This window comes from Gobio gobio, assembly GCF_949357685.1.
Source record: "Gobio gobio genome assembly, chromosome: 19".
Taxonomy (NCBI): domain Eukaryota; kingdom Metazoa; phylum Chordata; class Actinopteri; order Cypriniformes; family Gobionidae; genus Gobio; species Gobio gobio.
Window position 1 is genome coordinate 27,372,663 of NC_137112.1, and position 13,972 is coordinate 27,386,634.

Below are 13,972 nucleotides of genomic sequence, written 5' to 3' on the forward strand. Positions count from 1 at the left end.
AAACTACTACAAAACATCAGATTGGTGGGTGGAATATGCAAGGTGGTGCTCGTAGCGACAATGATGTCTGCTTTCAATGTGTGTGTGTTTTGTGGCTGAACATTTCTGAGGTTTTGGACACGGCTAAAGGAAGAGGTTAACCGCTTTTTGTACTGCAAGGTTTCCCCGCCTATCCATTTGACTCCTGTAAAGGAAATACGCATGCTGCCCAAACCACTGCGTGATATATAAGCCGTTAGCCAGTGAAATCCAAAGGAAACATCAGCACAGTGATTTACAGCTATTGAACAAACACTAGCTTCATCTTAGAAATATGTATTGTGTTTACACAGCTGACAGATTCAAATGAGACTCATTCATTTTTAAACTGTTTTGTTTCATGTGCAACTTCTAAATGAACTTAAGCCAAGTGCATATGTTATCAAAAGCTGTTTTATGTTGATCAAATGTTATTGCATTTCAAACTGGCAGCTCATATGTTATTGGCAAAGTTCAAAAACTAATCAAAAAGAATGAATTATTCAACCACATAGATATGAAAATGGTGCTCAAAGCATAAATACTTTCGTTATCAGGTCTTAATCACTTGCACAGCTCTCATTGGCTGTCGGTGGCATTACACACCCTGTGTGTTGTGCTTTCATGACAAGTGTTTCTCCATTCATTAATGCTAATGAGGACCGACATGGAGATTAACACGACAGCCCTAGGGCTTTGGCTGAGAACCAAAGTCTTAACCCCAGAACCAACATCCTTAATCCGGGTGTCCGGAGAGATTCCCCAGCATGTACGGAATCATGGAATCTGTGTTTTATCAAAGTCCTTTTAAAAGAGTCAGGGTACGGCGGCCATTTTGGGATCACCCCAAGGCAGCTATTTCCAGTCATGCAAGTACAGCTCCTGTCTACTTGAATGAGGACAGTCTGAAATACTCAAAAAGCTAGCAATGCAAAATATATATATATTTTTCTCTCCAGATTTTTGTCTTGTTTTTCTGTACAAATATATAAACATTCTTATATTTACTTGAGAAGCAACATGAAACATTTATGTATTGTTTTTGCAAGAAAAAACATCTGCCAATGGGGTAAGAAAAATAAACGTGGTAACATTTTCAATAAGGTTTACTTTTTTTTTTGTTCATATTCATAATGCATTAATGTTAATAAGTGCTACCATATTCAATTGGATTGTTTTATTTATTTTTATTTATCTTGCCTCGTTAGAAGATATTTTTCCTTGTTTTCTTGTTTTAAGCATAAACTTAATATGACAAATTTTAGCTTTGGTAAAATAATGTGATGTGTAACAAGACATTAATTAATATATTTTCATGATTAGGATTACATGTAAAGTGATTATCTACCATTTATAATCAGGCAGTGAAGAATTAATTTCTTACAGAGAAGCAATGCAAATGTTCTATTACAGATGTGATTCTAAGAAACAATTTCATTCTGAATAGTGACTTAGATGTAAACTCAAGACAATGAACAATTTATCTTCTGTGGTCATTGCATAGTGAAGGATGGTTGGTAACTATGAAAAAAACACTTTTAATTTGTAAAGTCTTCATGTTTAATCACTGCTGACAACTATGGATTGTTTGTACCTCTGTAGCTCAGCTGAGAATAAAACCACTCGATAAAAACTCATTTCCAAATCAGTTTAGTCCAATCCAGAGCATCCTGTCTGAACATTTCAAGCTCTTCAGGACTAGGTTACTTTTTGTCTGATCCTTTAAATTGCAATCTTCAATTACAGTACTATTTATCCTTGGCTCAATGTTTGGGAATCCCAAAACATGTTTGTATGTTTCCAACTTGGCACCCAGAACTGTTTTGATTCAAGGTCTCATCTCTTAGCATTCATTGAAAGGCAGCATTTGCTAAACCGTGTTCTCGAAACAGAAAGCTCAAGAATCATCCTGCTTATAAGAGCAACCAGATTCAAGTCTCAGAAGACCTCAGCTCAAAGAATAAGAGTCAAACCAACACACACACACACACACATGCGGCAGTGAGTGGGAATGATTGGTTTGGCAGTATGTCATTACGGATGCTTGGCCGACCATATGTTCAGCATGGCTTTGCATGTTAACTCATTGATTATTTTCCTACACTAACACACTCACAGCAAGAAGCCCAGTCTGTGTGAGTAAACCTTCTGCTGCTGTAAATGCTTTAAACTGAATAGGTTAAACAAAGGGAAGGGAAGACTATTGTTATTTTAAAGTGAATAGGAAAAAACTTTCGTAAACCATTTTTTTTTTTTTTTACTTTAGACTTAACCTTGGAACTGGAACATACTAACTGGTATCTTTATTGGAAGTAATTATATGAAAATCTATGAAGACAAGTATTTTTCGTATTTTAAATACTTGTATGCACCAGTGAATCATTCACAATTAGACCAGAAATGTGTTTTAAGCAAGTGCATTTTCCCAGTATGCTGACTTGTCAGACCTCGCAGACTAACATAATATAATATGGGAGCAATATCACGCAAGCGTGATATGTATACTGTATCCGCACGTCTGTGATTCGGACGTAGACAGCCATATCGCACGGCTACGAGTGTAATGTAAGGAATAATTGACAACGGGGCATTGAATTATTCAAAAAATAATGCACACCCAAGGTGGTAATGCGGTCACAACGTGAAGCGGAGTGGCCGTTACACCTTGAGTGTGCATTATTTTTCCGAATAATTCAACAGCCTGGAGTCAATTATTCTGCTTATACTACAGTAACCACACCTCAAAACATTGTTCAGATTATTTATTTCAAGAAATTTATCAGGTTTTGTCTTTAAAACACTCTTGTGTGCAGGACTAATTTCTTATGCATCTAAACCCAAGCCTCCATTGCCAAATTCCAAAACATCATTTTAGAGCTAGAGAGAGAGAAAGAGCGACAGAGATAGGAGAGAGAGGGAGAGAGAGAGAGAGAGTGAGACAGAGTTTGATGGTACAAGTGAGTTAATAAATAAGAAACAACAATGGAGTGTCTTTAAAAACCCTCTTTTGTGCAGAACTTTCTTCTGCCATGGACTCAAATCTCAAGTTGACAGTTTGACAGTTGAGCCCAAGCCTCCGTTACTAATTCTTAAACGACACTTTAGAACTGGCCTCTCTTGATCCTGTAGCCAATGAGATTGCTTGCTCAACATTTCAATAGTCTGGTTCGCGCCGGTTTCACACATACTCCGTCTGCAGTGCATATGCGGTGCGTGGTGCAGTACGTATGCGATGCTGGAGAAGCACACGCTGTTGTGCTTTCACATATGCTGCGTTTGCAGTGCGTAACTGATCCGCGGCTGTATACCACACAAACAGCATTTGTTCATTATTTTTATTTCAAAAGTTCAAATCCAAAAGTTGTTACTGAACATGGCTTGTCAGCATTGCAATTCTCTTTGAATACACTTTCATATGTCACGTTTAAACATACTACATTTAAACAACATTTTATTCAATTCATTACTTTATATTTATATAGCCTAGTACTTTTAAACATGTAAACATATGTTATAGCCTAAAATCACAAACATTTAAAATTAGAAACTTACAATAGGCAAGACAAAAACAGCCGACTCTTGTCTTTTCTTTCGTTTTTAAATCCTTTTTCAAGAAATCCTGCAGATCATAAAGAACTTTGTTTTTCCATGTGATGACTTTGAAACGGAGTCGATTTGAAATGATATGCATCTGTGGTGAAATTACTAGATTTTCACATCAATACATGTTTATTTTTATGCGAACAATGCGTGTCCAGCACAGCAAAAAATAGACTTGAGCGGAAATGATCGCCGTACTGCTGCAGACGCACTGCACCTGGAACGCATGTAGTGTGAAAGCTCTAACTGGTTAACATGGGTACGGGAAAAAATATGCACCGCAAACGGAGTGTGTGAGAAACGGGCGTCAGTGTTTGCTGTAAGCTAGCCCTGAAAGTAAGCTAGTTCCTCTGGAATCCTCCACCTCCCCTAGCTCCACCTGCCTAGATCTGCTACAGGATGTATTGCATTTATGCAGCAGCAGCAGCAGCATATCTTACATGCTCACAACAGTGTGTCTGTATCTATCAGCAGCAGAAAAGCAGACAAGACCAAATACATTAACAATGCCATATTTAATAACATGCTAAATCTAGAGTTTTCATGATTGAAATGTGTTTAACTGCACCTTCTAAACTAAACTTAGCTCTCATATATCACTGAATGAGAGAGTTGTGGGAAATGGTTTAGTAATCAATCCTGTGGCGATTCTGGAAGGTGTCAATGCACCTTTAGCAGGTCAGAACCACAGGGGCAATTTAACCAACAGCAGAGGTGCACACAATGTGACACTGCCGGACAGCGAGCTGCACATCAGCCCCCTGGTGCAGATACAGCTTACACCGCTGCTGTTTGTCTCCTGCATGTTGATTTACTGCTCTCTTTTTTTCCCCTCTCTCTTTAATTTGTTTAGCCCTGCCACCAGTGTGCGTCATAAAATGGAGCTGCCTCTGAGAACATTATCAGTAATTATAGACTAAATGAGACAGCCAGGAAAAGTGCGCTCTCACTGGAACGTTGTGTGCTAGGGCTGTTAATAGAGGAGAACAGGCAACAAGAGTGGTTTGTTAAAGCCACTACTGTGACAGACTCAGTAAGCTGAGAGATGAGAGGGTGTACTTTATACAGTATGTGCTTGAATATTCATTTAAACTTCATGAGTTACACATGGGATTTGTGATTGTGTGCGAGAGATACAGTAGCTAAGACAGAATGGTTTGTCGAGCTGTGGGTTTTCTGTTGTAGTTTGAATGGGTGCAATTCTTTCTACACCTCATCCTAACTAAACAATTTACAAAGTGGCAAGTGATAAAAGGTTTTCTCTTGTGTAAATCATCTTGTACTAACCAACCACAACAGTACATTTTGTACTGCTTGGTTTATTTTCTATGTGGGTTCATGTTAGGTAGGTATACATGCACACATTTACAGTAACACACACACACACACACACACACACACACACACACACACACACACACACACACACACACACACACACACACACACACACACACACACACACACACACACACACACACACACACACACACACACACACACACACACACACACACACACACACACACACACACACACACACACACACACACACACACACACACACACACACACACACACACACACACACACACACCCCTCCTCCACAAACACAAAATAAAATGGTGTAAAATGGTGGCTACTAAGCCAGCTAACAGCCACCTTCGACCTGCTAATGATCAGCTTAGAAAACTAGAAACTACAGCTAAAGTTGTGCAATATACAACTACAGGTTAAGTGTACCCCTGAACAAAGAAAAAGAAAATACAAGATCATTATCAGACAGACTTTGCCCTTAAATCAGCTTTCTATGCAGTGAGCATTAAAAACCACCAGCTACCACTGGGAAATAAAAGACAAGAAATTCAGCATGAGAACATAAATGTGTTGCTGTGCCAAAGAACTCAACTTTAGACTCATAACATTGCAATATTCCTGCAAAACTTTAGTTTTGTTACATACTGTAACCTCTAGAAAACTCTTTAAGTGTTGGCCCTTCACATAAAAAAAGAGGCTGAATCTGTTAACCGCTCAAGAAATCACTGATGTCTAGACAGTCTGTCCTATTTCGGAACTCTGCAGCTCTTGGCAGTGTTATAGTAGTCCTCTTGGTCAATTCTCTGATAATTGCAAAGTTTGGTAGAATGTCCTGGTCTTAGTAGTTTTTTTTCTTCGAATTCTGTTACAATAGATATCACTTCCCACCCCCAAACTATTTTAAACATTCCCTAGCATTTCTCATCTTGATGAAAGCAGAAAGCACCTCTACTGTTTGTCAATAATGTCTACTATGAAAACAAGGAAATGAAGACAAAGGAAAAGGAAATTAACAGAAGAGTTATTTGACAGTGTATTTTCAAACCCAAATTGTAAGTAAAGCCATTAAAGGGGTCACAAACTGGAAGTACATATGCCTACTGCTATGATTGGGTAACAGTTTTGCAAATTAAAATAATTTTCAATGTCCCCGCCCTTACACGTGTGGAATTGTGAAAAATGGCAACTAGCGAAATTCAGCCATGTACAGTATGTTTGAGCCAGAGTCTTAATAATCTTTATTTATATTAATTCCCTATGTATTTGTGAGGTAGTTATTACATTAGATTAGTGTTTAAATGAAGACACTACAGAAAGGTTTTTTTTCTTGTTTCATAGTTGAAACATTTGCCACCTGTGAAACATTTATGCGCATTACATATGATTTATAAGTCCTGGGGCCGAATTCACGAAAATCTTCGTAAGAAAGAAGTTAAGAAAATTCTTATGATAAATTCTAAGAAGTTCGTAAGAATGTTCCTAAGTACAATTCTTGAAAAATTCTTAAGAAGTTCTCAAATATTTTCTTTAGAACATCTTAATTTTTTACTCAAGAAGAAAATAAATTGTGTTATTTTATTGAAAGGTATTACTGAAGACTCGCTGAATGAAAAACACCTCAAAGCCCGTCTTTTTGCGCTTCCTGCAGATTACCTGCAGACTATTTTCGTCATGACTGGCTTGATGGGAGTAAATCACTCAATGTCGTGTTTTTAATGTGCCGTGTCGGTAAAATCTGTATTTTATAAGAGCCTAGTCGTTTATCAAGAACGCTGCTTGGGTATCAAAGATCGGCCGTTAGATCTACACAAGACGAATCATATCTCAGAGACATCCGAGCCCACGGCAGACGTCAGAAGGACTGGCCGAGGAAAGGCTGCTCTCGGCGGGGTTAACGAGCGCTGAACACCCGCTGATCGCCTGGATCTCACAACTCGAAAACGGCAGATAAAATTGTCGCTCTCTTTTTTAAATAAACCACAGATTTAATCTTTAAACAAGTACATTCTCGCCTGAAAAAGTCTTAAAACTACTATTTGTGACAATAACAGTAGTATTTTTAAATTACGTGGAGTTTCTCATCCGCTATTGTCTTGCTGGTTGGTGCGAGCTGGTTGCTGGTTTTAAACTCGTCCATATGGTACTATTAGTTATAAATATTATATTTAGCTAGCTACTGTTATGTTGTAATGCTAAATATTTGAAACAACCCAATAAATTCGTTAAACATCTTACATTTGGGTATTTAAGATAGGTTGGAGGTTATCCTAACTTTAAGAAGTTATTTACGATGATTTTTAAGAACATTCTTTTCGTGAATAGGAATACTTCTTAAATTGTATCTTAAGAACAATCATAAGGAAAAGATAAGAACATTTTTAAGAAAAGTTTTTGGGAATACAAAATATTCTTATATTTTTTCTTAAGTTAGAAAATAAGAAGAAATTGGCAGTTAAGAATCATTTTATTCTTAAGAATGTTTCGTGAATCCGGCCCCAGGTTTTTTGTCGCACTATGACTTCGAAAATCCGAAACGAGTCATTTTTGCAATTTGGCAACTGTTTTTGGACTAATGAGGAAATTTTTCAGTTCTGAAACTTTCAGGATATTTTTAATAGTACAACAACCTCTTATGTCAAAATATCAAGGAAAATTTGAATTCAAAATTCATGACACCTTTTAAAGTCAAGCACACACTACAAGCCTGAAGCTTGTATATAATAGCAATAAGAAGATCAACACTTAATCACCCTTAATACATCGAAACTGAATATCTTGTTATATTCTATTCCCATCCTTAACTTTATGTTCACGTTTTTTTGCAATATCCAATATTTGCCAGTCTTTGCTTCAACATAACTGTAATCCTTCATGGTCATGCCAATAAAGCTTAGTTGATTCTGATAAACAAAGACAGAGCAAGAGAGAGGGAGAGAGAGTACTGAACGATACACAGATTGTAGTGAGAGTGGTTACTTAGCAACCACAAGTTAAAACAAACCATAACACCACTCTGAGATGGTGTGATTGAATTCAGAGATAATCCCCCACAACAGATCTTCACCCAACAGAACATGTTGTACGTGAACAGAAAGGCAATGTGATATTAAAGGTAAATACTCCAAGGTCTTTCAGTCAGATGTTTGCAGCACCAGGGGATAGAGCAAAAGCTGCATCTCATTTCGGCTTCCTCGTAGGTGAGAAATTAATAATTAATTTGATGTTTGCACACCTACAATCTGAAGGCAACAAAGAGCATTGCGTTGTGAAAGTCACAAACTAATAGAACTAATCTTACTGAAACAAATCCAAACACGAATTAGTTAAATCTGATTAAAAAAATGCTTATCCATTGTACACAGTGTGCTTACACTGATGCATTCATTAAATGCAGGATTCATAATGTAGGATTGCATAAAAACAATCTGGGGGAAAAAAACAGACATCAGGGAGATTTCATCAGTGAAAAAGAAAATGTATATGTGTACGACAATATACTTCCTCAACTTGAAAACAAGCACTATATGCTTGTTCCAAAAGCTAGATAGATGGATGGGTTTTTTGAGCCAACTAAATAAATTTAAGTTCCTGTATCATACTAATCAGCTAAAATTACAACTTTAACATTACAACTTAAATTCACAATTTTTTGAATGCAGTTTCATTAATCATTATAAGCAATATACGGCGATCAGATGAAGTGAATAACACTGTTTATCTTTTCATCACCTGTTAGTGGGTGGGATAGGCAGCAAGTGAACATTTTGTCCTCAAAGTTCATGTGCTAGAAGCAGGAAAAATGGGCAAGCATAAGGATTTAAGCGAGTTTGACAAGGGCTAAATTGGGATGGCTAGAAGACTGGGTCAGAGCATCTCCAAAACTGCAGCTCTCACATGGATGGCCGGGTGCATGTGCGTCGCTTACCTAGGCCGGCTTGCCTTCTTCCCATAGTGCATCCTGGTGTCATATGTTCCCAGGTAAGCGACGTGTGATGCTTCGGGCAATGTTCTGCTGGGAAACCTTGGGTCCTGCCATCCATGTGGATGTTACTTTGACACACCACCAACCTAAGCACTGTTGCAGACCATGTACACACTTTCATGGAAAAGGTATTCCCTGTTGGCTGTGGCTTCTTTCAGCAGGATAATGTGCCTGCCACAAAACAAAAATGTCTCAGGAATGGTTTGAGGAGCACGAGTTTGAGGTGTTGACTTGGCCTCCAAATTCCCCAGATCTCAATCCAGTCGAGCATCTGTGGGATGTGATGAACAAACAAGTCCGATCCATGGAGGCCCCACCTGGCAACTTACAGGACTTAAAGGATCTGCTGCTAACATCTTGGTGCCAGATACCACAACACACCTTCAGGGGTCTAGAGGAGGGGTCATGCCTAAATGGGTCAGCTGTTTTGGCAGCAAAGGGGGGCAACACAATATTAGGATGGTGGTCATAATTTCATGCCTGATCTGTGTATATAATTAACAAATAAGAGACTTGTATCATTACATACATTAGGATAGTTATTACTCAGAGTGAAGCAACTAAACTCACACCATGACAATGGTCCAACATAACTGAGCATTACATTAACATGTCTTTCCCTTTACTGAAAAACACATAAAGAATAACACTTAATCTCTAAATGTACTCTCATAATGCAGTATGTATTTTTATAATGCATAATCAAAAGAGGTGGGTAGTATCAAAGTACATTTACTTCATTTACATTAACTTGAGTATTTTTAGGGAAAATTTGTACTTTTAAGAGTAGATTTAAATGTTACTACTTTTACTTCAAATCGAGCACATTTCTGATTAAACAAATTTTACTTTGACTTCCCTACGCTGGGCTACGTTCCTCTTGTTACTTTATTTTAAGGAAATGCATGTTAAGAAATGCGTAGTTTTTTTCCAGCCCGCTGTATATTTTTTCTGGGGCATGAGCCATTCACAAATGAATCACTTGTTTGATTCGTATCTGTTCAAAGACTTGATCGAACAAGTTGGCAAAACTGTCTAAATCAGTTTGCGAATCAGTTTGAACTATTTGGTCAGTTTCCTGCACACAGAATCGTCTGATGCAGTTTCTAACTCAGAGTCGTAACAGGAAATATAAGCACATCAAGAGCATTGGATGAAGAGGCCGTGGACCTACAGTCAATTAAAAGCAAATCTGCAAATGCATCCTATTGCTTGCCAGCGATGAAGATATGTATTAGTTGAACATCTGTGCATGCTGTCTGTAAATGATTCCACAGTATAGCTACATTCGATTTCAATTCAGTCAGGTAATACATTTTACAACCAAACAGATTTTTACGCCAACATACCACTAATACAATTACAAAGTATGATATTATCGGTTTTTTGGACATGTTCCTTAATTTATACATTAAACAAGCTACCATTGTTCACAGAGTATGAAATGAACAACCACCAACCTGAAGTAATTTGTAGGTATTGCACAGTGGCGGCGAACTGTAATGCCTTTGCTTAGACTCGGTTAACCAGTTTACATGCGCCTGCGGAAATATACATTTGATTACATTTTGTAGAACAGGCAGAAGAAGATCCGTCAATGTGCATTTGATCATTGTTTGTGTTCAGATGTTCAGTAGCGGTTATGAGCGCCAGCACATGAAGAGTTTTCAAGCTTTCTTCTTTTAAATGTAGCTGCGTATGTTTTTATTATACAAAGGAAAGGACATGCAATGATATTCGGGCTACAGATGCCAGAAATAATGCTCGTCTCTTCTGTGTTTGTTGCAAAGATATCTCATTTTGATAATAATAATTATTTATTAATCATAAACTAAATATCTATCTAAATAATAACATGCTATTGTACTGTTGAGTACAGTTTTTGATACTCAACCCATCAGCAATAATTCATCAGCAAATCATAATTAATTTGAGTAAATTTCTCAAACATTTGATTGACAGTCCTAAAATAAATACAAATAGATAAGTAGCTGCTGGTTGTTGCCATGTGGACCTGCGTGTGTGTGTGTGTGTGTGTGTGCGTGTGTGTGTGATGCATCAGTAGAAGTAGGTCACCCCCACAGCCGGAAAATTATGCAATGCAGTAAGAATGTGCCTTTAGCTGAAAGAGAGCTGTGAGAGAAATAGTAGCTCTCACATTAATAACAGAGGGAAGGATAACAACTGATCCGGCAAGCTAATAGATGACAAAGACAAGCTGGGCTGTTCCATTCATATATCACGCAATCGACCAAATCTGCTTGTGTCATTAAAATACTATCAGTACAAATGTGAGAATCTGTGTAAATGGACATGCAGGTTTGCGAAGACCAAGGTGAGGCGTTGACAGTAAACACAGGGCAGTATTTTGTAGGTGACTGTGGTTCTCCAGCCAAGATTGTGAAAGCACAAAGGCAGCTGAAGTGGGTCTCTGCACCATTCCCATGGCAACTGATCACATGGCTTCTGGGAAAAACCAACGAGGACTGTGCGTTGTTTCATTATGATATGAGTGTGCTGTTTTTCTTTCTCTCCTCCTCGTCTCATACATGCTCAGTGTGCAGGGACGAGAGACCCCCATCCCTGCCACCCCGCAGTAATTGAGAATGTCATGGGCTTTTACCGGAACAGGGGAATAAAGATGTAGTATTGCTGATTAAAGTTATTTACGTGACATGATAGCTGCATGTAATAATGAATAAGTGGATGGTTAGCCCAGTGCTGACTGTTCGAAGAACAACATATTAGAGTTTAATCGAGAGAGGACCCTCGAGAGTAAATATAAAAAGCTGTCTTGACGGCACACCAATTTACATCTAGTTACCCAGTCACTCTCTAACCTTGTGTTTGTGATAACAGTAAACAGGTTATTTGGACGGAATTACGTAAATGTCTTACATTGTAAAGAATACCATGTGGCTATCTGTCTGCATTGTTTTATTGCCCAGTTCACTAAAGGAATTATGCAAATTTGCTAACGCCGTAAACAACCCCCAAAATGTATCAGATCAATTCTTGTGGAATTCTTGAAGCATCGGCAGATTGCTGTAATTTGGCGTACTTTACAGGGACTGTGCTTTAAAGGTGAGGACACATTTACTGTTACTCAGCAAAATTTTGCAGGCGAAATTGTTCCCCACGCAACAGAAAGCTGCTTGGTTTAAAATTACTCCAGTGTGAGCCGCGCTTTAAATAGCTCAACATCATTGACAACGGACGTTTTTTTTGTGCCCCAAAATGCTTAAATTTCACTCCTTAAAGGGGTGATGAATTGAGAAATCAACTTTCCCTTGAGCCTTTGATATATAAAAGTTAATCGTGATATAATAATATCCTGTAAGTTTTAGAGCTGAAGATGTCCTTGTTAGTCAAAGAGAAGCTTTTATTGACACCAGGCCCAGAAAACGAGAGATCTCAGAATATGTCGACCACTGACGTAATAGAATACAGAAGCACCGCCTCAAGCCCGCCCACCGACTCGTGGAGCTAAACGGGTCGCGCTACAGAGCAATAAACATGCCGATTCCAGCTCACGTGCGTAAGACATTGTGCATTTGTTCGCTTCGTTTCACTGCAGAATCAATTGTAAACAAGATACAGGTCGAGACTGGATTTGCAGACATATTGAGATTAAAACACAATGCTGTGCCTCCTATATTGGATCTGACAGGAATGGTGCAACACACTTGTGTAGGTAAAACATGTTTTTTTATACGTGTTAGTATTGCATTGTTACAGATCGTTTGATATCTGTTGATTAATTACATACCTTAGCATGCTGTCACAGGCTGGAGAAGGTGTTATTGGTTCATTCGTGATCAGACTCGGACTTGTAACGCCAGTGCTCGCAAAGCCCAAAGACGGGCTACCAAAACATATCACCAGCCTGCCAACGGGCTATCTTAAATAGTGAAATAACATTCCTTTCTTGCGCGCGCGTGTTTGTGTACGGTTCGTGGTTATATTCACTGATCGGGCCGGCCAAGTAATACAAAAATTACATTCCAATCAATCGCGGGTGGTTGAGAGATAAATCATTGTGTGTTTGTTTGATAAAGATATTTTGCGAGCCCTGTGAGCGTTTCCACATGTACTGAGGGGAGCTGAAGCTCATTAAATATGCAAATCTTATCCAATTCTAGCCGTGGGCGGTTACTTCCAAGTCTTCAGAGCGGCACGTAAATAGCATGACTTTTGTAATCTACAATAAGTCAAATTTATATACACTATATTATATACACTATATTGCCAAAAGTTTTGGGACGACTGCCTTTACATGCACATGAACTTTAATGACATCCCATTCCTAATCCGTAGGGTTGAATATGGAGTTGGCCACCCTTTGCAGCTATAACAGCTTCAACTCTTCTGGGAAGGCTTTCCACGAGGTTTAGGAGTGTGTTTATGGGAATTTCTAACCATTTTTCTATGCGCATTTGTGAGTTCAGGCACTGAACCATTCTCCTGGCAACTGCCAAACCCAGACTCGTCCATCGGATTCCCAGACAGAGAAGCGTGATTCGTCACTCCAGAGAACACATCTCCACTGCTCTAGAGTCCAGTGGCGGCGTGCTTAACACCACTGCATCCGACGCTTTGCATTGCACTTGGTGATGTAAGGCTTGGATGCAGCTGTTTGGCCATGGAAACCCATTCCATGAAGCTCTCTACGCACTGTTCTTGAGCTAATCTGAAGGCCACACAAAGTTTGGAGGTTTTATACACCTGTTGCCATGGAAGTGATTGGAACACCTGAATTCAATGATTTGGAGGGCTGTCCCAATACTTTTGGCAATATAGAGTAGAAAGGAGACATGTTTATGCTGAAAAGAACTATTCATCACAAAGCACTATTTCAGCACATTTCTGTTAAACTTGATAGAGTTGTTGGTAAATAAATAAAATGCAAGTTTTTGCACTAATATGATGTGCAATCTGAGTACTCCTTGAATACACCCTAGAATATTTTACAGAGATTTTGTTGTTATTATCTTGCTGGATGTCCTTAAGATACATCTCAGATACACAAATTGCATTACTGTCATTTTGAAATCA